The sequence below is a fragment of the Dreissena polymorpha genome, chromosome 10 (genome assembly GCF_020536995.1).
Source record: "Dreissena polymorpha isolate Duluth1 chromosome 10, UMN_Dpol_1.0, whole genome shotgun sequence".
Taxonomy (NCBI): Eukaryota; Metazoa; Mollusca; class Bivalvia; order Myida; family Dreissenidae; genus Dreissena; species Dreissena polymorpha.
This window is the reverse complement of record NC_068364.1, coordinates 87,549,460-87,575,418: the sequence shown is the minus strand read 5'-3', so window position 1 is coordinate 87,575,418 and position 25,959 is coordinate 87,549,460. Positions and strand designations below refer to the sequence as shown.

Here is a 25,959-nt window from a genome sequence, read left to right as displayed (position 1 = left end):
ATCTACATGTACAACTCATCTTGCTACCAGTAGTTTATAAAAAATATTATATTTAATATTTTACATGACTGTACAGTCCTCTAAGCCGAAATGATCCGTAAAACAAAATTGTGTCTTTGTGTTGTATATACGAATCTGCGCTAAAACTCAATTTAGATTCACATCGTACATCGAATCATTAATGTCGTCAGTTGCCAAAACAAAAGTACGGTTGATATTCAAATGCATTATTTTTCTGAGGCTGCATTAACAAATATAAGTGTATATGAAGTAAAAACACCAAAAATAAACAACAAATGCGATTAACACCTATTAACACAGTATATATCAGCATATACTGTTAGTAGAGCTGTAACGATTCGGTTCGATGCATCAAAAAAACGGTTCAACACCACCGATTCGATTTCGATACCTATACGGCAAATTTCGATTCGATTCACTGTTATCCCGATTGATCCGCATTTTAAACCTTACTTTCCAAATCCGTTGTCTAAACGTTCTTGCCATTTGTAATACGTCTTGAGATTGGTCAATAGCCAATATGGCATCCAATGAATGAATGATTAACATGCTGAGCATTACATCAGCCGGTACAATGGCTTCTTCAAACAGGCTGAAAGACGCACCGTCAAAATTAAAATCAAAAGTATGGGAACATTTCGGATTTCGCGAAGGTTCTGATGCAAAGGCAACTTGCAAAACATGTTTTTTTACGTAAGTTACCCTAAATCTGGAAGCACTACAAATCAGAGGCAACATTTAAAGAGAAAACACTCGTTGATATTTCAGATGTGATTTGTATCACCTACATTTTGATAACAGAAAGTACCTGTTACTAAATGATAACCATGTGATTTTTTGATCTCATTTTTTCCCTCAAATACATATGGTTTCTTTACTAAATTGTGTCCATTCGGTTAAAAAGTCAACTAGAAGTTGTTTATATACTTACATGTTTTTTTTATATTTTGTTAAACACATGTGATACATTGTGAATTTAATGTTAAATTAACCAAACATGAAATAGTTTGCAAAATAAGCAGCAAATAGTTTAATTTGAATCGAATCGGACCATTTGGTATCGAAATCGAATCGAATCGAATGATGGGTGAATCGTTACAGCTCTAACTGTAAGCTGCGCATAAGATCACTTTAAATAACAAAAACATCCAATCACATGAATTGAATGACTGAAATTGCTTATTTGCATAAAAGCAAACCTGGAAAATTTCGGTAAACACTTAAAAGTATAAATCTTTGAAAACTTTTAAGTAAAATTATGTTTCATTAATATTAAACTTATTTGAAAATTATGCTAGAATATTTTGAGTAAAAACAATTATTAATCATTGAATTATGATGCAAAATGTTTCAATTAATATAATAATTTTAATAAAAAAACATAATTCATCCTGACTTGATGACCCAATTACAATACAAAACGCTGTCAAATCATTAAAAGGACAACAAAGATATGGCATTGATACTCTTGATAACAAGTTAACATTCATTGAAAGAGTTGATATATTGTAAATGCATTTAAGTGAGTTATTAAACTATATTTAGAATTTTGATTATTATCCTGAAAAATGAACTGAGGGTATAATTATACCTTTATGTAACAAGAAACTGTCGGAGACGGGTGTTGCTCCCCTAAGTTTTTTTTTGCCACAATATTGCACTATATATTCAGATAAAAGGAAACGTCTTGAGGGGCATAACTTTGGACAAAATAATACGATGGATGGTTTAGCAACTTAAAAATTTCAAAGGGCCATAACTCTCTAAATTTATCATCAAACCAGAACCCACAAATAACATGCGCATCTCCTCAAGGTAGTTAAGCCTCCCATAAAGCTTCATTGAATTCCAGTCAGTAGTTGGGGAGAAAATTTAGCCCGGACAAGAATTGCACTATATGTACAGTTAAAAGAAAATTTCAAAGGGCCATAACTCTGTGACAAATCATCCAACCATAACCCGCTGATAATATGCACATCTCCTGTTGGTAGTGAAGCTTCCCATAAAGTTTCATTGAATAGTTAGTTTAAACGTATTTATTGCATCAAATATGCATGGGATTGGATTACAAGTTTTTGCAACATTACCTGGATCCTCTCCCAGATAATTATATAACATAATTTACTAAAATACATTATTCATAGTTCAACAACATAATCAGTTAGTTTAACATAATTATACACAGATAAATAGACATGAAAGTAGGTTAACAATTGTAAAGTTATTGAGAATAGTTATCTCCCGTTGTATGCATGTCATTGACAATTTTATACAAAATTTAAAACCTTTTTGAGCCCGCTATGAATGACTGTACTGTTCTGAACACCATTTCATTAAAATCCAAAGACATGTTGGGGTCCCCACATAGCAACAATTTAACATTAAGGTTATGGTTCAATTTGCTTATAGTTAGTCCTCTTATGTGTGCGAAGTTTAAACATTCAAAAAAGTAATGCCGCGCATTTTCACAAGGAGCTCTGCAAGAACAAGATTGATCAGCGATTAGATTTGATCTATAAAGATCTTAGTTTAAACTACTACACAGATTTCTAAGTCTTGTGTGAGCAATGTTTACTTTTCTTTTGCCTATATTATAGTATTTTGGGCACACAAGTGGCTGTGGGGTTATCGCTGATCTGAAAGAAGATATTGTAGGTTTTTCTCTTGTGTCTATATTAAGGTCATTCCACAATTTTAATGTAGATGGAAAATACGATATACTGTATGAAGTTAATCGCGATTGGGGCATAGAGTAATTTCCTTGATTTCTTAGATTGTAATGTGATATACTACCGACATGTTGTGGAAGTAGATTTGATAAATAAGAGGGTGTTAAATGAGCGTGAATTTTATAAAATGTTACTAGTTTTTTTCTTTGTCTCCTCGAGGCTAAGGGTTCAAGACCAGATTCTTTATATAAGTTCTCTTTACTACAGAAGAGGGGTAACCCACATGCAATTCTAGCAACTTCCAATTGTAAATGTTCCAGCCTATTGCTTTCATATTCAGTACAACCGTCCCAAACTTCACTAGCATACTCTAAGATTGGAAGAATAAAGGTTCGATAGAGTTTAAGAATGTTACTTTTCGATAATATATACTTAAGTTTTCGAAGAACATTTATTTTCTTTGAACAGGAATCAAAAACATTATTTACATGGTCAGACCATTTGGCATTTGAACTTAATGTAACCCCAAGATGTTTATGGGTGTTTGATGATGCTAACACGGTATTTTGAAATTGCAGTTTTAATGCTTCTCCGGATAATGTGTTTGACACAAAAATGAATTCAGTTTTATTTGGATTAAAAGACACAAGCCATTTCCTGGACCAACAGTCAAGCTTTTCAAGGTCAGAGTTAATAATTGCGGTTATTTCGGAAATATCTTTAGAAGCATACGCAAGAGAAGTGTCATCAGCAAACAGTCTAGTAAGTCACTATCCAGATTTTCAGATATATCATTAATATAGATTAAGAATAAAAGAGGACCAAGGACAGAACTCCGGGGTACACCAGCTTTAATAGGCTTACTGTCAGAGATGGTATCTTTGATAAGAACTTGTTGTGACCTGTTTGAGATATAATCAGTAAGCCATAATAGCAATTCATTTTTAAAGCCATAAGCTTCAAGTTTATGAATAAGACCTCTGTGCCACACTCTATCAAATGCTTTTGAAACATCACAAAAAAACAAGACAAGTGTGCTTCTTTTCATTAAGATTTTTGCATAGAGAGTCGTACATTTCTAACAGTTGATAGACGGCGCTATGACCCGGTCTAAATCCGGATTGGGAACTTTGAAATAGATCGTTAGCCAACATATAGTTATAAAAATGTTTAAATAATACTCTTTCAAATACTTTACCAACACATGAGAGTAGTGAAACAGGGCGATAATTACTGCAATCGTGTTTGTCGCCTTTCTTAAACAATGGAATTACATATGCTTTTTTCCATAGTGTTGGAAATTGACACTGATTTAAAGACATATTGAACAATATACAAAGTGGAACACATACTGTTTTGGATGTATTTTTTAACATACAATGGCTTATACCATCGCAACCAGATGCTTTCCCAAGTTTTAAAATATGCAATATATCTCATTGAATTCCCATAATAAGTTGCTGAGAAATAGCTTGGACAAGAATTGCACTATATGTACAATGGAAAATTTCAAAGGGCCATAACTCTGTGAAAAATCATCCGACGAGAACCGGCTGAAAATATGCACATTTCCTCTTGGTAGTTTATCTTTTCATAAAGTTTCATTGAATTCCAGTCATTGGTTGCTGAGAAATCACCCGGACAAGAATTGCACTATGTGTACAGTTAATGGAAAATTTCAAAGGGCCATAAGTCTGTGAACAAGAGGGCCATGATGACCCTGTATCGCTCCACTGTTTTTTCTTTGCGAAAAAAAACGTGCAATGCGCATGGGTTGAAATGTACTCAAGCATGTGACTTTCTCTTTCTATCCCTCGTCCCACTGGGGGTTTAAAGTTGGAAGGGTGAGCATTTTTATATATGGAAAAAGTTACTACCATGTTAACTAAACAGACTTAAAAGCCCGGGAATTGTTGCACAGGTCCTTTGCTTATAACGTAGGTACATTTATCTCTCCAAAAGATATTGTCGTTGTTTCTATGTCACATATTTTTAGAAGCTGAAGATCAAATCTACGCATTTGATTTGAAACAGATTCACAAGACCCATAGGAATCAAAATGCCTTAACCCTTTACCAAACGACACATTTTGGACTTTCCCAATTTGAAAGAGGTTGCAGACGTCAATTAAATTAAAATGGAATATGAAGGAAATGATCAGGTAGGGTAGAAATCATTGTGATAAAAGGAGAAATTGTTCATCAACCCACACATCCCTAAGACCAACAGGCCTGAGAATATTATGATTATCTAAAGATTATTTCTTTATATTTATAAATGTATTTAATTAAGTAATACATTTGACTTCTAAGATCAATTCATAACTTATATTAAGAAAATTATAAAATGGTCAGAAATATATATGGATTGTTGAGCAATTGACAATCATATCCACAATTCATGAGTAACGATTCACAAATGGATCAATGAATCATTAGTTATTAAAAAGCAGCATATTCGAAGTTAAGAACATTGCACTTCATTAATTTCAACACCTTCTCTTGGATACAAAGTTTGAGTTTACCATGCAGTATCATTTATTGACTTTTCTTGAAATATTATATTCATGGAAGTTGTGTTTTTAAAATCAATAACATATTATTAAACTGGTTTAAACACAACAAAAAAGACATGAAATTAACATCCAAAATATTTTCGTCCGGTCACTTTCGACATATTTAAATAAAACCCCACTTTTTTCAGTTTGTAAGAAAAACATTCATAACACATGTTCTTACTTCAATGCCTTTGTAAGCAGTCACCATCTGATCTAAAATGGCACTAAATGACAGGGTTTTATCTCATGTTTTCAAGATGTTGATGTTGTTGTTGGTAACAGCCAAACGGCCGCAGTAGTCTCCACTGGTAAACGTCATATGTTCAGTTTTGTGAGCCCGGGGCCGGTTCAAATTTGAGCCCAGGGGAATAATTTGAACAAATTTGGTAGAGGACTATTAGATATCACTACATACCAAATTTAGTAGCCCTAGGCTCTATAATTAAGAACAAGAAGATTTTTAAAGTTTGCACACAATAGGCCTTATTTAAGCATATGTTCATTTTTGTGACCCCTGGGGCAAGGTCAAATTTGTTCCCAAGGGCATAATTTGAACAAACTAAGTAGAGAACTATTATATGTCACTACCTACCGAATTTGGTAGAAATAGGCCCAATGGTTATGGACAAGAGAATTTTTTTAGTTTGCACAAAATGGGCCCAATATAAGCATATTTTCAATTTTGTGACCCCTGGGGAATGGTCAAATTTGATCCCAGGGGCTTAATTTGAACAAACTTGGTAGAGGACTATAAGATGACATTACATACCAAATTTGGTAGCCCTATGCCATACGGTTATGGACAAGAAGATTTTTAAAGTTTGCACAAAATAGGCCTTATATAAGCAAATTTTCGATTTTTGACCCCCCAGGGCAGGGTCAAATTTGACCCCAGGGGCATAACTTGAACAAACTTGGTTGAGGACTATTAGATGTCACTACATAGCAAATTTGGTAGCCCTAGGCCCAATGGTTATGGACGTAGGATTTTTAAAGTTTTCACAAAATAGGCCTTACATAAGCAAATTTTCGATTTTTGACCCCCCAGGGCAGGGTCAAATTTGACCCCAGGGGCATAATTTGAACAAACTTGGTAGAGGACTATAAGATGTCACTACATACCAAATTTGGTAGCCCTTGGCCCAATGGTTATGGACAGTTAGATTTTTAAAGTTTTCACAAAATAGGCCTTATATAAGCAAATGTTCAATTTTTTTACACACCCCCCCCCCCCCCGGCAGGGTCAAATTTGACCCCAGGGGCATAATTTGAACAAACTTGGTAGAGGACTATAAGATGTCACTACATAGCAAATTTGGTAGCCCTAGGCCCAATGGTTATGGACAAGAAGATTTTTAAAGTTTGCATAAAATAGGCCTTATATAAGCAAATTTTCATTTTTTTAACCCCCCATGGCAGGGTCAAATTTGACCCCAGGGGCATAATTTGAACAAACTTGGTAGAGGACTATAAGATGTCACTACATACCAAATTTGGTAGCCCTAAGTCCAATGGTTATGGACAAGAAGATTTTTAAAGTTTGCACAAAATAGGCCTTATATAAGCAAATATCCAATTTTTTAACCCCCCGGGACAGGGTCAAATTTGACCCCAGGGACATAATTTGAACAAACTTGGTAGAGGACTATAAGATGTCACTACATACCAAATTTGGTAGCCCTACGCCCAATGGTTATGGACAAGAAGATTTTTAAAGTTTGCACAAAATAGGCCTTATATAAGCAAATTTTCAATTTTTTGACCCCCCGGGGCAGGGTCAAATTTAACCCAAGGGGCATAATTTGAACACACTTGGTAGAGGACTATAAGATGTCACTACATAGCAAATTTGGTAGCCCTAGGCCCAATGGTTATGGACAAGAAGATTTTTAAAGTTTGCATAAAATAGGCCTTATATAAGCAAATTTTCAATTTTTTAACCCCCCATGGCAGGGTCAAATTTGACCCCAGGGGCATAATTTGAACAAACTTGGTAGAGGACTATAAGATGTCACTACATACCAAATTTGGTAGCCCTAAGTCCAATGGTTATGGACAAGAAGATTTTTAAAGTTTGCACAAAATAGGCCTTATATAAGCAAATTTTCAATTTTTTAACCCCCCATGGCAGGGTCAAATTTGACCCCAGGGACATAATTTGAACAAACTTGGTAGAGGACTATAAGATGTCACTACATAGCAAATTTGGTAGCCCTACGCCCAATGGTTATGGACAAGAAGATTTTTAAAGTTTGCACAAAATAGGCCTTATATAAGCAAATTTTCAATTTTTTGACCCCCGGGGCAGGGTCAAATTTAACCCAAGGGGCATAATTTGAACACACTTGGTAGAGGACTATAAGATGTCACTACATAGCAAATTTGGTAGCCCTAGGCCCAATGGTTATGGACAAGAAGATTTTTAAAGTTTGCACAAAATAGGCCTTATATAAGCAAAATTAATGTTCAATTTTTTGACTCCCCGGGGCAGGGTCAATTTTGACCCCAGGGGCATAATTTGAACAAACTTGGTAGAGGACTATAAGATGTCACTACATACTAAATTTGGTAGCCCTAGGCCCAATGGTTATGGACAAGAAGATTTTTAAAGTTTGCACAAAATAGGCCTTATATAAGCAAATTTTCAATTTTTTGACCCCCTGGGGCAGGGTCAAATTTGACCCCAGGGGCATAATTTGAACAAATTTGAAAGAGGTTTAACACATGAACATTCCTGAGAAATTTCATCAGAAATCGACCAGTTTAGTTTAGGAAAAGATGTTTAAAGAAAAAGTTAACGCACGGACGCACGCATGCACGGACGCACACACAACGGACACAGGACCATGACATAAGCCCCGCTGGCCTTTGGCCAGTGGAGCTATAAATCATCCAACCAGAACCGGCTGATAATATGCACATGTCCTCTTAGTAGTGAAGCTTCCCATACTTTAGATATTTGTTTAACTTTTTCTAAATTGTTTACAACTGTTGTAAATAATCAAACTGAATCTATTTCACGGACGTTAATCACTGACCCCACCTCATTTTTGTGATGCATTATTAAATGAGCCAATGCTACTTCAGAGGTGGCGCTAAGGACGGGATGTTTTGAAATTTCACAAATAATTCTTCAGGGTGAGTGGGTTTAATATGGGTTTTTTTCCAACATATTTCGCATATTTTCGATGGTGTAAGGCTTCTATAGATAAATGATGATAAAAATGCAAAAGGTTACATACAATTAATCTTAGTAATTAAAACAAATACATTACCGACAAATGTTTCCAAAAATACTAACAGTAAACATGTTTAAGTTGGTTTACATTTGAACAAAATAGTCTCTCACTGCAAATGTTTTGTACATTAGTTTCCATGGTCACAATCAACTCCATTATACAGCACATAAAATATAAGCTCTTTAAACTTATTTTTTTTTTTTAAATACAATTTGAACTGGAATATGGATATTATTTGAAAATTGTGTAGTGCTATGTTCATTATATCCATTTTCATATTACTCTCCAAAAACATTTGAATAGTCTAAGGTGCTTTCTGGAAAGAGGAAAGAATCCATAAAACCTATAGCAATAGTTGTTTAAAAAGGCCAAGCGCACTCATTAATTAAAACTTTCATAACATGCAATGATATCATTTTTAAGTAAAATAGATATTTTTATCCCCACGTTTTTCGAAGAAAAAGTGGGGATATTGTGGTGATGTGCGTCTGTCCGTCCGTCCGTCCTGGCCACCTGCTCCTCCTACACTATTAGCACTAGAACCTTGAAACTTACATACATGGTAGCTATGAGCATATGTGCGACGGTGACAGTGACAGAATTTTGATCTGACCCCTGGGTCAAAAGTAATGGGGGTTGGGGCGGGCTGGGTCAGAGATTTTCACTTATTTTTTTATGTTATTTTACATTAACTTCTTCATTTCTGCACCGATTTACTTCAAATTGATACTGAGCCTCTATTATGACAATACGGTCAATCTCAACTATGCATGGCCCCATTACCAACCCTGGGGCGCCCCGGCCACATAACCCACGCCCACCCAAAATTGCCTTTTACTATAATTTCTTCATTTCTACACCGATTCACTCCAAATTGATACTGAACCTCTCTTATGACAATACGGTCAATCTCAGCTATGCATGGCCCCATTACCAACCCTGGGGCGCCCCGCCCACATAGGCCACGCCCACCCAAAATTGCCTTTTACTACAATTTTTTCATTTCTACACAAATTCACTTCAAAGTGATACTGAACCTCTCTTATGACAATACAGTTTAAATCTCAACTATGCATGGCCCCATTACCAACCGTCGAGCGCCCCGCCCACATAGGCCACGCCCACCCAAAATTGCCTTTTACTATAATTTCTTCATTTCTACACCAATTCACTTCAAATTGATACTGAACCTCTTTAATGACAATACGGTCAATCTCAACTATGTATGGCCCCATTACCAACCCTGGGGCGCCCCGCCCATAATAGGCCACACCCACCCAAAATTTTCTTTTACTATAATTTCTTCATTTCTACACCGCTTCACTTCTAATTGATACTGAACTTCTCTTATGACAATACGGTCAATCTCAACTATGCATGGCCCCATTACCAACCCTGGGGCGCCCCTGGGTCAAACATGCGTCGTGGGGATACGCGTCGGCCTCTGCCACGCCATTTCTAGTTTATTTTATTTCACTTCCATTACTACGCTTGAAAATAAACACAAACACAACCAAAATAAGGAACAACAGGTATTTTACTATAACTGGAATTTAAAATCATACTTACAATAAAATAATCCAAATTTATCCATATTCAATACATTTTATTGGTAATTTTCATTAAATTTCCACATACAGAATTTTCCCTCGTAAAGCGCGCTCCCATGTATAGCGCGCAGGCCGTTTTATTAATGCAAAAATGGATACATTTTTTTAATGACAATAAAACCACCAACTCGGACCGAAAATGGCCGCCATTTTACTATTGCGCAATCCAATAATCCTGGGCATTGGAAAGCTTAATTACCGGTAAGCATTAAAAATAGGAAGCGTCATTATGATTAGGAGCATGGGTTGCATAGCACTAATATTTCCTGACAATTTTGTAATTTTCTAGCAACAGATTAACAGTCCGCGTGCATTTCGTGTAAAACGTGAGAAAATAAGAATTCATGTACATCATGTCATTCTTCCTTGGGGAAAGCATGAGCTTTAAATTTGAATGCTGAATAAAACTTTGTGGCCCATGGGAGACAGTTGTTGAGACATGTCAGTATAAACGTAAAACTGTTAATCTATTATGTTGGCCAAGTAGGGTTATTGTTTGTCGCGTTACACAGGCGTGAATGTTATGAACAATGAATGCGCTAAAAACCTGGTCCAAACCAGAAAACACTTGAAAAGTCCCTGTTAACACCTACGGTTACCTGCAAAAATGACCAAATACCTTTACCAGTTCAAGGTAAGCTGCCAATGTAGAATTGCACAAACACAGACAAATAAATGTTCGCATACTTTATTCCAACATTTTATTTTATTGTTAATAACAAATGCGACACCGTTCATATCTGCCATTACCGACTTTTTGTTGTTTCAACAACAGCCCCTTCAGTCTGTAAGATTATAGGGTGTAGTTTTCTGTAATACAAAAATGGCGGATTTTATGATTATGTACGATTATGAAATGAATTATTCGCAATTTTACAGCAAGGAAAGCGTTGTTTCAATGTATTACACCCATCAACTTTTTAATTGAAATTTGGAGGTTAAAAACTGCGCGCTATACAAAGGAATGTACGGTAAATTACAAAGTGAAGCAGATGACTGCACTACTCTAGTAGTAACACAACTTCAAATTAATTAGTTTCACTTTCTCTTGATTTTCAGAAAATGTTGCATGGAATCATAGATGATTCTAGAAAAGAGCCATATACGCGTGTTCAGTGGGAAAACCCCAGCATTTTTCCTCTGTATAAAGTTGGTACCGGAAAACGGCACCATTCCCAATGCGACCATTTTTCCCAATTACAAGATTGAAAATTCCCAATTGACGTAAAAAATTCCCAATTCATAGGAAAAAAAATTGGTGATATTTACACTTTTGCTTTGCTACCACAATCAAGTGAAGCTCAAATCAGTGATTGTTAACCATGATCTTTTCAAACAAATAGGTATTTTTTCAGTAAAGTGCAACTGCGCGTTTGAACAGTTAGACACATGTCGGATCAGTGTGGGGACTTCATATTACAAAGCGCAGTTGCACATAACTGAAAAAATACTTTTTTGTTTGAAAAGATCATGATACCTATAGAAAACTCTTACAAATGAGCGGACTCTCCACTTCATCTCATTAAAAATGATTAAATATTTAAAAAGACATCATTAAAAATGTTAACTGGGTCGCGCTTTATTCTCCCAACACAGATCTTTGAAAGTCACCTAGTATAGGCACCGTGCCTGTTTCCTAGGGGAAATTTCAAGGACCTTGAAGATCAGACATTAACCTATAAAATTGATTGTTGAGTCATGTATAAAATAAACTAGATGGTAAACTGTTTCTTTGTTTGAGTTTGTTTAATGCAACTTATTATTATTTGTAAATGCTCTAAGAAGTTTTCAGCATAAAGTATAAATTTCCCTATGGATGAAAACAAAGCTCATTTTCCCAATTTGACCGGCACCGGTACCATTCCCAAAGTGATGAGGAAAAACGCTGAAACCCCCGTTCCGATAGGATGTTTGTTATATCAAATTTTTTAAATAGTTGGCTGAATCAAATTTTTCAGTTTAGTTGGCGTAATACAATCAAGCACTCTCCCTTTCTGGTGTGAAGTCTTGATACGAGGTAAACACGAGCATAGTCAGTGATTTTTTTTGCTAAAAATTATTGCCGATGGTCTGCAGCTTCCCAAAAGCAAAAATCAAAGTTTTTTCCCCAAAGGCTGACCAAAATTTCCCAAAAAATTCCCAATTTCCAAACAAAATAATTATTATTTTTGTTTTTTCAAGAAAGAAGTCTCTTATGACTTTTGATTTCTTTACTCTAGATCTCAACTTTTTATTTTAACATCCTACAAAATATATAACTTTAATTTAGTTCTTTTGGTCAATAAATAATTCCCAAATTTGCCGCTTTTATCAATTAAAGCAATCCCATTTGACCAGACTCCTTTTTCCAAAATGGCTAGAAAACCCCCTGGACATGCACTTAAAAACAATTTTAATTCTGTTACTTATAATCATATTTATAATGCTTATTTTTTCCCAATTTCATGGTTTATCAAATTATTTTTCCCAATTTCATGGTTTATCACACTAATTTTCCCAATTAAAATGGCACAGGCTGTAACAAATAAAAGCAAAAAAAATCACTGTGTATGGAATTATTGGCTTTGCATGGTTAAACATGCTGTAAATAAACAATTTTGACATGGTTTTAAAGAGAAATACATAAATCTTTAAGGTCAATTGTTGTTTGATGCATTGTTTGCATTAATTCAGTAATTCTTTTATTTGTTTCTTTAACCACTTGATACGCTGTAACCGGAGTATACAAAAATGTGTCATCTCATGTAGCTATTCTGGGATGTTCTTGTGTGTTAAACAGACAAAATGACAACATTTTGATTCCAAATAAAATATTTAAATGTTAAATAATGACTTAAAATACTCAGGGATTAGTTAAAATGGATGAAAACTTTTGTGTACGAATGAGTTGCAATAATTCAACTGTAAGCTTTATAGCCCAATGGGCTGCTTCAAGTTGCAATGTGCTCTCTCTTGTCCATGGGTGCAAAATGTTATCAAAAATGCAAGGGTTAAGGAACACTGAAACTGCAAGAACTTATTAAAGTTTACCTATCTAAACCACAAACTCATCCAAATGGTACCATTAAAGCAAGAAATAATTGATTTTATTGACTTAGGTTTTGTTTTGTACGCTGTATCCACCATATTGGAAAATTGACCCAATATTGGTTAGGTTGCAGTACACCAATATTTTGCACGTCGAGTTATGTGCTCCAGCAACCCATGCGAAAGACAAACAAGAACAAAATTGTCACAAAACCAGGTTTTCATTGTGAAAAAAAATCTGCTAAAGGGAGAAAACTCAAACTGAACTTTTGAAATGAACAAACAAAATTAACCCCCTTTGTAAGTTTGTTTTAAAAAAAAATCTATTTTTAGTCGTGGCGACCTTGACATTGGAGATATTGACGTGATTCTTTCGTGCGACACACCGTCCCATGATGGTGAACAAATGTGCCAAATGATTTTAAAATCTCACAATGAATGACATAGTTATGGCCAGGACAAGCTCATTTATGGCCATTTTTGACCTTTGAACTCAAAGTGTGACCTTGACCTTGGAGATATCGACGTAATTATTTCGCGCGACACACCGCCCAATGATGGTGAACAAATGTGCCAAATGATTTTAAAATCTGACAATGAACGACATAGTTATGGCCCGGACAAGCTTGTTCCGCCCGCCAGCCCGCCAGCCAGCCCGCCAGCCAGCCAGCCCGCATTCGCCAATCTAATAACCAGTTTTTTCCTTCGGAAAACCTGGTTAAAAAATCTTACAGGACATGAGGTCCTATAACATTTAAAATTTACAGGACCTCACCAGATTTTACCGGACCTTGTTCTTCTTTAACCAAATACCAGAGAATACCTTTAATAGAGTTTATTTGTATCATTATTTCGTTCACAATGTTTTACAATTCAAAATACATCATTAAATTGAAGCCATGTCCTGTCCTTTTTCCAAACCTCTTGAAATCCTCTTTCGTCATGTTTTTCTACTTCATAAGCCTTCCACCTCTTTTTATTTTCCTCTGCTCTTTGGTCAATACTCACCTGGCTTTTTCTTTTTTCGCCAGACTTAGCCCCGTCAAAATAACGTAGCAATGAAAATGACATTATGAGTCTGACAGTGACACACTTTACAGCTAGTTTTAGTGTTTAGTTACAAAATAATATTCAGGCTCAGAAATAAATAGATTAAGACTTTACACAAATAAAAGGTATTGCAAAAACGTAAAACAAATACAATATGAAACAAAATCACCTGATAAAAAATACACGTATTCGCAACCGGTTGAAGTGCTGATTTTTTCGCTTTCAATGTTGACACGGAACAGGCAAAGGTCGTATGGTTCCCCGCTTTCGCTTTACGATCATCACAAGGATTGAAACCAGTAAAATTCATTTCAACCAATCAAAAATTTGTTGTGTCGCTTACGCCACAAAACAACGCCAATATTTGACATGTTCAAAGAATAGCACTACGAGTTTGTTACGTCACAAGTAAAGATAGCAAGTTCGACTGGTTTGTAACAAATCTTTTTATTTCATCGTCAAACCGTCTATCAAAGTAGATTGATTCATACCAGTCAGTATTTTTTTACATATTCATAGTTTCATTTTCATTTCCAACCCAAAACAAAGTTTTACTTATTGTTTTTTTCGTTTTGGACACGAGGACCGCCAGTTTAGGGAAAGATACCGGACCTCAGCAAATTTTATCGGAAATGTCAGAGGTCCGACGTCTTTCACATGGGTTGGCTCCAGCCTATAAAGTCGATAACGATGTGGTATTCGATACAGAATACACTGTTTCAAATTTAAACATAAACATGTCAGCGAGAAAAGTGTGTTGAAACATCGTCGTGTTTTTATAGGGTGCATGCAAAGGATAACATCCGTAGGTTGCCATTCAGGTAATTTAACATGTTTATGAAGTTTATTCATTATTTTCCTCAATTTTTCTTGAACGAGGTCTGTTGAGTGAAGCGCACGGATTCGCTGCGCTGAACTGCACCCATGTTTATGAAGGGGTGCATATGGACTGCCAGAGCCGCCATAGCAAAAATTATCAAAGGCTCTGGGAGTCCGTTTATATGGACTAGTGTACAAATGTGACTTGTGAGTTTGTAGTTTTATTTGTTAAGTGAAAAACAGTTACATTTAAATAGCGTTATCTGTGTGTATGCAAATTAAATAAAAAGTTACTAATGCCGAGCATACACAACACATGTATTTATCCAAGAAAATGTGTGATTGTTGAAAATACCCCTAACGTTAAAGTACCTCTTCTCGAACCTCACCTCTTTTGGAACCCTTCATTTGTTTACATTTTATTCGCATACCCGCATGCGCACTACGTCACCGTTTTTTGTGTATATGTAATTTGTTTACGACGACTCATATGTATTGGCAAATCGACAAAAATGCGTCAAAACAGTTAGAATAAGTAGAATTATCATAAAACAAGTAAACATCATCGTATTTCTTTATGCTTTTTACATATATAAGGATTTTCCTTAAAAAAATATAAAAACATGGTCTAATTTTTGTTGTCAACTTTGCTTGACAATTTACACATTTTGGCTGCTGCAATAAGTCACGTGACCATGGTCTAAACATGTGACTAATTTATTTTTAATGGTGTACACTGAAGGGTTCAAAAGCAGGTACTCGTTGTTTTGGCAGCATTGATAGTTTTACATGATATGGATGTGCTGGAAACTTGCAAAAATCTGTTATCAAAAGAGGATTTACATAGCAATTAAAGTTGTCAGCCATGTATAAACAAGTTATCAAATAGAGTACTCATTAATATGTTTCACTAATTTCAATATTATATTTGAGTCAACTTGACATGTCAAAAATTAGGAGGTTCGAAAGATGGTTCGTCCATGATATATCCAAAATACCCAATCTGACAATATCACATTTTTAGATTTAGTTTCTGGATCCTTTCACGTTCAAACGCTGAACAAGTCGAAACAAATTGTCCTCCTGTCAGTCATAAATTTTCTGTCTGACCAACGGCATACACTTTTCTTATTTGTCATGACAGTAAATTAATGTCGAATACGATGTCTAATTGTTATGAGAATAAATGGGAGTGGACAATGCCGGTTTATCATGGGCTTGAAAACGGTTCTTCTAAGTTTAACATGTTGCACTGACATATATATGTGTTAAGTATATATAACTTACAAAATCACCATCGAAATAAACTCTCTAAAAGGAGCATTTAACAAATGTCACGTCTGCTTTACAACGCCGGAAATAAGACCAACAGCATCCACCATTTTTAAACATACTCGATTATTTTCCAAAGTCTAGCCATAATCGGTGTCTATGGATTCTATCGAAAATAAAGTAAAAACAATCGCACATTCTCGGCCCTTTCCGTCAAACATCGAATTATTGATAATCTGCGAGGGGTACCGAATGAAAGTCAAAGTAGTCCGTAGACAACGAAACTTCTATTTGTTTTTTCTTCTTTTTTCCTCTTCTTCCGATACAGCACCCCTTCTAAATTAATATGCCGGTGAAGGGGTGATACCTGTACAAATTAAATGTGCTCAGTTGGTTGTAAATTTAAAAAAATTAAATTGTAATTGCTTACGGGTGGATAAGGGGGACAGTGGCATCCTCGTGTATAGAGGGAGGTAGTGAGTTCCATTTGATACCAGTTCTTGGGTAGAATGAGAATGTATAAGTCTTTTGAGGTTTGTCTTTGTCGAAAGCAAGTGTTCATACTGAGTCTTGATCGGCGGTTAACATGAACAAGGAGATTTTCACGAGAAGTGGTGACAACAACATGGTGGATAATTTTATATAGCATGATGAGACGGAATTTTGTTCTGCGTGTTTTAAGAGTGGGTCAATTCAGGTTGTCAATCATATTAGTTACTGAGATTGTGTTTTGATATCTGTTTGTTTCGAATTTTGTACTTTTCCCGTTTGTTTATTTATTTGAGCTTTTGTAGTTGGGTCCCAGACAGTGGAGGAGTATTCTAATTAAGGCCTATCTATTGCTTTTTAACAATGAACTTTAACTTTTGATTAGCAAATTTTTAAGTTGCGGCGAAGAAATCATAGTGCCATGTTTGCATTATTAGTGATTAAGTTAATATGTTAATCCCATTTGAGGTTACTTTTGAGTGTAAGACCTAGATATTTGCCGTGATATACTTTTTCAAGGATATGTTCATGTAGATTTTTATGAAAAGATGACAAGATTTCTTTTTTTAGTAATGCTGAAGATGTTGCATTTTTCTGGGTGGAATTTCCTTAACCATTCCTTCTCCCACCGACCAGCAGCTTCAATATCTAGCTGTAGCCAATTGTATAAATCTGGATAACTCTAATCTAGCGGATAAGTTTTGGTTATCTTCAATTTTAGGACATCTTTTTTTGTTAGTGATTGTATGAAAAAAATAGATATTCGAAGAGGTGCACGTTTTTTTATTATTTAGTTTGGGATAGGATTTAGCCAAGGTATTTGACTTAGGCTATCTTTATCGGAATAACGTTATCTTTTGGATTGGCTAAATGTATCCATATTTATACAAATGTCCACTGGAGGTAATGGATGTCGAAGAGGTATTTGATATTTTTGTAGACAATGCTATCATCTGCAAAACGTCTTAGAGTGCTATGTTTTATACACTCAGCAGTCATAAATAAATCAGAAATAAGATGTTTCCAAAGACAGTGTCATGTGGGACTCCAAAGGTCTATTTGTTAGGAAGTCAGATATCCAGAAGAAAGCAATTGAATTAATTCCTAAGTATTAAGTTTGTATTAGAGGTGCTAGTGGGGTACTTTATCGAATGCTTACGAAAATCCATAATAATGATGTCAGTTTGTATACCTTGATTATTTGATTGGGTTAAAAGTGTAACTAGAAATGGCGCGGCAGAGGCCGACGCGTATCCCCACGCCGAATGTTTGATCTAGGTGTGCCCCAGGGTTGGTAATGGGGCCATGCATAGCTGAGATTAACCGTATTGTCATAAGAGAAGTTCATCATCAATTAGAAGTGAATTGGTGTACAAATGAAGAAGTTATAGTAAAAGGCAATTTTGGGTGGGTGTGACATATGTGGGCAGGGCGCCCCAGGGTTGGTAATTGTGCCATGCATAGTTGAGATTGACCGTATTGTCATAAGAGAAGTTCAGTATCAATTTGAAGTGAATCGGTGTAGAAATGAAGAAATTATAGTAAAAGGCAATTTTGGGCGGGTGTGGTCTATGTGGGCGGGGCCCCAGGGTTGGTAATGGGGCCATGCATAGTTGAGATTGACCGTATTGTCATAAGAGAGGTTCAGTATCAATTTGAAGTGAATCGGTGTAGAAATGAAGAAATTATAGTAAAAGGCAATTTTGGGTGGGTGTGGTCTATGTGGGCGGGGCGCCCCAGGGTTGGTAATGGGGTCATGCATAGTTGAGATTGACTGTATTGTCATAAGAGAAGTTCAATATCAATTTGAAGTGAATCGATGTAGAAATGAAGAAATTATAGTAAAGGCAATTTTTGGTGGGTGTGGTCTATGTGGGCGGGGCCTCAGGGTTGGTTATGGGGCCATGCATAGTTGAGATTGACCCTAATGTCATAAGAGAAGTTCAGTATCAATTTGAAGTGAATCCGTGTAGAAATGTAAAAATTATAGTAAATGGATTTTTTTGGTGGGTGTGGCCTATGTGGGCGGGCGCCCCAGGGTTGGGATTGGGGCCATGCATAGTTGAGATTGACCCTAATGTCATAACAAAAGTTCAGTATCAATTTGAAGTGAATCCGTATAGAAATGAAAAAATTATAGTAAATGGAAATTTTTGGTGGGTGTGGTCTATGTGGGCGGGGCGCCCCAGGGTTGGGAATGGGGCCATGCATGGTTGAGATTGACCGTATTGTCATAAGAGAGGTCCAGTATCAATTTGAAGTGAATCGGTGTAGAAATAAAGAAGTAAATGTAAAATAACCTAAAAAAATGAGTGATAATTTCTGACGCGGCCCCACCCCAACCGCTATTACTTTTGACCCAGGGGTCAGATCAAAATTCCAAATAGTGCAGGGTCGCACATATGCTCATAGCTACCATGTGTGTAAGTTTCAAGGTTCTAGTGCTTTTAGTGTAGGAGGAGATAGTGGCCAGGACGGACGGACAGACAGACAGACAGACAGATGGACGGACGGACGGACGGCGGAGATAACCACAATATCCCCACCTTTTTTTCAAAAAGCGTGGGGATAATTAATTATTAATACCAACAAAACCCTAGTAACATGGGGGATTTTGGTACCCGCACAAGCGTCTGAGAGCGTATTTAACTTACCGAAATACCCATGGTATATTAGCTAAGGTTATTTAAAACTAATCCTTTTTTTGCATTTTCAAATCAATAAATGATACGAACACTTTTTATGCCCCCCTTCGAAGAAGAGGGGGTATATTGCTTTGCACATGTCGGTCGGTCGGTCTGTCGGTCTGTCGGACTGTCGGTCGGTCGGTCCGTCCACCAGGTGGTTTCCGGATGATAACTCAAGAACGCTTGGGGCTAGGATCATGAAACTTCATAGGTACATTGATCATGACTTGCAGATGACCCCTATTGATTTTGAGGTCACTAGGTCAAAGGTCAAGGTCACGGTGACCCGAAATAGTAAAATGGTTTCCGGATGATAACTCAAGAATGCAAACGCCTAGGATCATGAAACTTCATGGGTACATTGATCATGACTCCCAGATGACCCCTATTGATTTTGAGGTCACTAGGTCAAAGGTCAAGGTCACGGTGACCCGAAATAGTAAAATGGTTTCCGGATTACTCAAGAACGCATACGCCTAGGATCATGAAACTTCATGGGTAGATTGATAATGACTCGCAGATGACCCCTATTGATTTTGAGGTCACTAGGTCAAAGGTCAAGGTCACGGTGACCCGTAATAGTAAAATGGTTTTTGGATGATAACTCAAGAACGCATACGCCTAGGATCATGAAATTTCATAGGTAGATTGATCATGACTCGCAGATGACCCCTATTGATTTTGAGGTCACAAGGTCAAAGGTCAAGGTCACGGTGACCCGAAATAGTAAAATGATTTTTGGATGATAACTCAAGAACGCTTTTGCCTAGGATTATGACACTTCATAGGTACATTGATCGTGACTCGCAGATGACCCTTATTGATTTTCAGGTCACTAGGTCAAAGGTCAAGGTCACAGTGACAAAAATAGTATTCACACAATGGCTGCCACTACAACGGACAGCCCATATGGGGGGCATGCATGTTTTACAAACAGCCCTTGTTTTTACCAGTGTTACAAGGGATAAGAATATGTAAATTCAAGTCATCCAGAATGGCGCGTAATATATAGGCATAGACGACACTTTGTTGTAAGCTTTTCTAGGTTATCTGACCGCTATATCAAGTGATTAAGTGGGCGGAGCCATTGTATTCCAGGCGGGATGTTAATTGATCCCATGCCAGATCGGCACTGACCTCCACGCCTGGTTGCGTATGAACACAGTTCGTATTTCGCTCTTTAAATATCACCAATGTAATCTACGCCTGGTCGCTTATGGTCCAGTGCCGTCGTGGGCCGTCGGCCGGTCAGGCTATAGCCTGACCACAATTTGACAAAAAAAAGAAATGAAAACTGAGGTAGGAGATGAATTGCTTAATCTCCTCTGGGTCAGACATATTTTATCATGCTTCCTTATTTAAAAAAAACCGCCTATTGTCAATACAAAACTGGTGCTGTTGCAAAAGTGATAAAATCCCGGTAGTTCTATCTGCTTTCTAACTTCGCTGTTTTCCGATGGTTCAAAGGAGCCACCGTACACTCCATATTTCCCGAATGTTTATACCGGAAGATGCAGACGATTTTTTTCGAATAAACGAGGAAATACATCGAACTGAGTACAATGATAAGCATCGCTATGTTGCAATAATAAAAATACACGAAAAATGCTATATGCCCTTTGTTCACATATTGAAGGAAATGAATAGTATTTGTTATTTTCTTTTGCAAATCCAAGAATAAACATACACGAAAAACTTAAAGAAATCCAAAAGATTTATTTGAGCAATACATGTTCATGGTATATCAAACAAAATTAAGAGGCTAAATGAGTTAAGATCTATATCATCTAGTGAAATTCGTTGCCATTTCAGCGAAGGGAGCCCGGAGACAGGGGTGTACGGTAAATCTTTAGTTTATACATGTATACTAGTATATGCTCCCTTCCTCAACATTAGTGGCATAAATTGTTGTCCCTCTGTGCAAATTCTTTATCAAAGTTTTTCCCTCGGAATATTGATGCTTCCATCCATGAAAATGACGGCATATTTTAATACTGTGGTTGACTTGAACACACTTTTCTAAACAACACAATGGCCAGATCCGACTGTCACACGTACTTGACTATATGCGCAAGCTTCCACCTACATTGCGGGTGATCTACTCAGATGTTGAGGCACTTATACGAATCTTTCTGACAATGCAAGCTACAAATGCCACAAGCGACAGGACGTTCTCTGCGCTTCGGAGAATTAGGACATATCTGAGAAGCAAAATGGCCTAAACTAGACTAAACAACCTTATGGCTTTGCACGTTCGTAAGCAAAGAATGGACGCTCTTGACGTAACTTAATTGCAGAGGAGTTTGTTGCTCGAGGAGAAAGGCGCAGCTGTGTATTTGGACAATTTAAAGGTGTTACAACACTGCAACTAAGCCAATTAACAACTGGAGTGGAAGGAAATGGATTTCTTCAGACTATTTTCCCTAGTTTATCGCATTTGCAAATAATATGGAGCCTGGTGCGGTGCCGTGTAACTTAGTAATATCGTGCACTTTGGCCTCAAAACCTCCCAGATGTAAAGATTTAGCCTTTATGTTTCAAAACAAATTCCGGGGATGCATGCTCCCAGACCCACCCCCCCCCCCCCCCCCCCCCCCTAGTAGCTTAGCGCATTCGGCGCTCGCAGGCCTCCGGCACTTAGAGCCTGTGACCACTTTGAAAAGTCCGACGACGGCCCTGTGGTCACAGCAGTTGGATGCTTGTATATTACCGTTGATATATACACCATGTCGCATACAGTCAAAGTAGTTTGCTGTATGAATGGCTGATTTCCACGCATTGTCTCATATGGTCACAGTAGATGGCAATTGAATGGCAACGTTTATCTTTACTAATAATTTCATTTGGCCGCAGTATTAGGCTCTTTATATGTCACCAACGTTTTCTTCGCATGGTCCCATATGAGCGTAGCAAACTACTATGGTCATGTGCGACAAGGTGTGGAGATCACTGGTGAAATGTTAATAGCCAGCTTTGCGACCATAGTAGACACGGCCTGTGGATCAACGGCGCTTTTTTAATAGCCAAGTCGTGGAAATGAAGTATTTAACTCAAATACCCAAGTACTTTGGGTTTAGGCTACTAGTAATGGAGCCATAGCCATTATAAAAGAGCCAGGTAACATGGTAATTTGCGACCAATTTTGTCATTTATAGTGATGATTACAAATGAGATAAGTTAATTTATTTTTCTAGTCACTGTTCTTCAGCTATTTTCTGTTACAAGTGCTTAAACCATCGAATGTTTCCATAGACGACCAAAGGAATGTTTCCATAGACGACCAAAGATTCGCTACATTGATATTTTTTAATTATTCATGTACATTTAATTAAGAAAATTACTACCAATACTACCAATACATTAAGTATCATTGAAATTAACATGTCACAATTACTTCTTCCTAAATATTAAGTTTTATTGAAGTTTTCTCTAAACTTGGTGATCTCAGGTCTGACTTATGGCCGTGAAGTTTTAAAACGATTACCTCCCTTCGAAGAGCACGCGGGCCGTTGTCGGATTTAGATAAATTCTATTCCGTACGATTTTTACACTGCCAACTGTTTTTGTGAAACGGGCACATGCCTGGTACATACTACACTTCTATTTCTACTCTCGGACTAAGTAATTTAAAGAAGCGTTCTTGTAGTATGTAATATGCATAACAAATCATTACATGAATTACTAGTACCTGTCCGGCTTTGGAGTTTTCGGCCAAGCTAATACGGACACCAAATGTTTCCATTTGATAAAAATAGAACAGTCTTTAATGCTAATCTGTCGGATCATTATCCGACGGCAAAAATCATTATATTTAAGATTTTTACCGTGAAAATGAATTGACATGCTTTATATTTAATATGATTGCAGATGCTACATTATTTAAGTGCACAAGCTTTTTTGATCCCTTTGTAAGGCAATATTTAATAAATGTTTCAAACTTTAAGCTTTATTTACCTGCATCTCGATTTTATGACACTATATATATATATATATATATATATATATATATATATATATATATATATATATATATATATATTTGGAATACAATGACAACTGTTTGTTTATTTTGTCTTCCAGTCATATTTTGAGTGTTTGTTGATATTGAAATAAAGATTGTTTATTAAGATTAACACAGTTTGATATGGTGGCTGTAGTATAATGAAACAGGTGTCATGCTTTAGCAGGGGAGTTCCGAGTTCAATCCGAATTCCGGTGCATTGGTCTCCCTCAACTATACAGAGTTTTACCCAGGATCGTTCAAGGAACCTCAGTCCGTGTTCATAAAGCTTTTTTATGGGGAAAATATTGTATTTCATTGAACTAGTATATTTAGTCTAAATTTCGTTTAAGGGTTGTTTTATTTTCAATGTTCCAAACAACTAAATATTGTGAAAAGTAATGATATTATTTTCACTTTTCTGTAAAATAAGTATTTTGTATTTTACAAAAACAATTGTATGTGAAAGTTTTATTTTAGATAAGATTTCATGAATACTTGTCCTGGGGCTTCTGCATAAGTCTCCTTTCATCATGGGCATGACGACTGCACATTTTAAAGTATCGGAAGATCCACATTTGCAGGACAAGATTTGCTCAGGAACGATATCTTATATTTGACCTTGAATAACGACCGTACCATCTGACCTAGAGAATGATTGTAGCATGCGACACACCAATTGAACATGCTTATTACGTATGCAGAATTGTTTTAAAAAAAAACACTGGGCAAATCTATTCGCTCAGAGAAAGTACTCGATGAGTACTGACAGTAAATGACTGTACAATCTGCTTTATATTGTATTGAAATCTTATCTTGACTTTTTGATATAGCGAACCGATTTCATCCCACTCATTGCGCCCTAATAGGCCCCACAGAGAGAGGCGCAACCATCACCAGCCAGTGCGATCATAGCGAGATCACGCCAGCTAGTGTACGGATGTAAAAACTAGATGTAAACACAAAGATCTATATTAACAGTGCCCTGTTTACTACATTGTTCGGAATACGTTAAGGCTAACAAGACATTATTAAGGTATGTGGGAAGAATAGTTAATGTATAATAAAATTGTCATGTCATATTATAATTAGAATAAAAAAAGTAATCAACGTACGTGTCTGATCGTGGAAATATTATTATCTACTAACTCCAAAATAAAACTTAGTACGTTTGCGGTATGCGATAAAATTATTGCACGCAGCCTAAAAGGCAAATGAGGCAGCAATATACCAAGGATATGCAATAAAATATTGCTTGCAGCCTAAATGGCAAAACGACCTAAAAGGTCAATATGTTATTCGCAACTTAATGTGCCTAAAAGGCTAAAACGCATAACGACTGCTATGAGCGCTGTATATGTCTAAATGACATCCAGATGAAGGAGAATATCCATTGAACTAATAAGCTTTTCTAATAGGCAACGCTTTACCGTCAAAATCGCTTCATTTTCTTCAATCATGTATGATAGTATGATAATAAATTATGGCAAAAAGCCTCCAAATATAAATAAAATACATGTTTTGTAGGGCAAATGGCAGAGGGACTGTCATCTGCGATTTAGCCAAGCGTGGAGCGGTCACGCTCCAACATTTTTGATATACTCCAGCCACCTTCTGATCAGTCCGAAATGCAGATATTGCGGAACTCTCTGCAGGGATTGGCTGACTCTGTATCGAAGCTACAGAATGAGATTAAGACCTTTAAACGCCCAGCTACAAATGGGAAAGATAATGCAGCCTCGGTTGCCATGGTCGTGACACATTCAGCTGCGGGAGAGGTGCCGGCAAAACAAATATGCCTCAGCACCTATGACTCTTACTAGGAAAGCCCGTCGCATTTCATGACACCAGAAGAAGAGGCCCCAGACGGGGATGATGATGTTTTTCAGCTGGGTGATTTTTGTACCAGCGAAAAATTACCAGGCCCGCCAATTAACGAGCAATTGGCAACACTGTGCAATGCAGCATTTCGGGGAAAGCCAAAGGAAGAAAAGACAAATGACCTGCTTAATAAGTATAGCAGGCCCGAGAACGTCATTGACCTGCAAGTCCCGAAAGTGAATGACACAATGTGGCGACAACTCTCACACCAATCAAGGGCCATGGACTTAACGCTTCAAAAAGCGCAACAAAACTATTGCGCCGCGTTAGTGCCAACACTACAATCCATGGAGCTTATTCGGATAGGAAACGATTCCAAGCTTAAGGAACTCGTTGGTGACATTTTTAAAATCCTTAGCAACGCAGTGACAGCTACCTCATCTCTGCGTCAAGAGAAAATCAAAAAGGAGCTGCATCCTATGTATCACGCGGTTTGCAAAAACGTCCCCTCCGCTACACAGCTGTTCGGAGACACATTGGACGAAGACTTTAAATCTTTTAAACAAACGACGCAGCCAATCACCAAGCAGCGTTTTTTAGCCAAACGGCCGGGATTTCCGGCCCGAACACCAGCAGCAAGGTCGCAATACATGTCAGCGAACAACAAAGGCAAGCAAAAACGGGGACGACCACATTTC

General features: G+C 36.9%; 1 protein-coding gene across 1 annotated transcript in view; it reads right to left on the bottom strand.

Moving 5' to 3' along the window:
• The window catches only part of LOC127847572 (ras-related protein Rap-2c-like), a 35,665-nt gene extending 19,239 nt beyond the window's left edge, over positions 1-16,426 (bottom strand). The window contains exon 1 of the mRNA XM_052379584.1: positions 16,280-16,426. The gene's annotated coding sequence lies outside the window, so the exon portion shown is untranslated. The remainder of the gene's footprint in view (positions 1-16,279) is intronic.
• Positions 16,427-25,959: the final 9,533 nt, after the last annotated feature.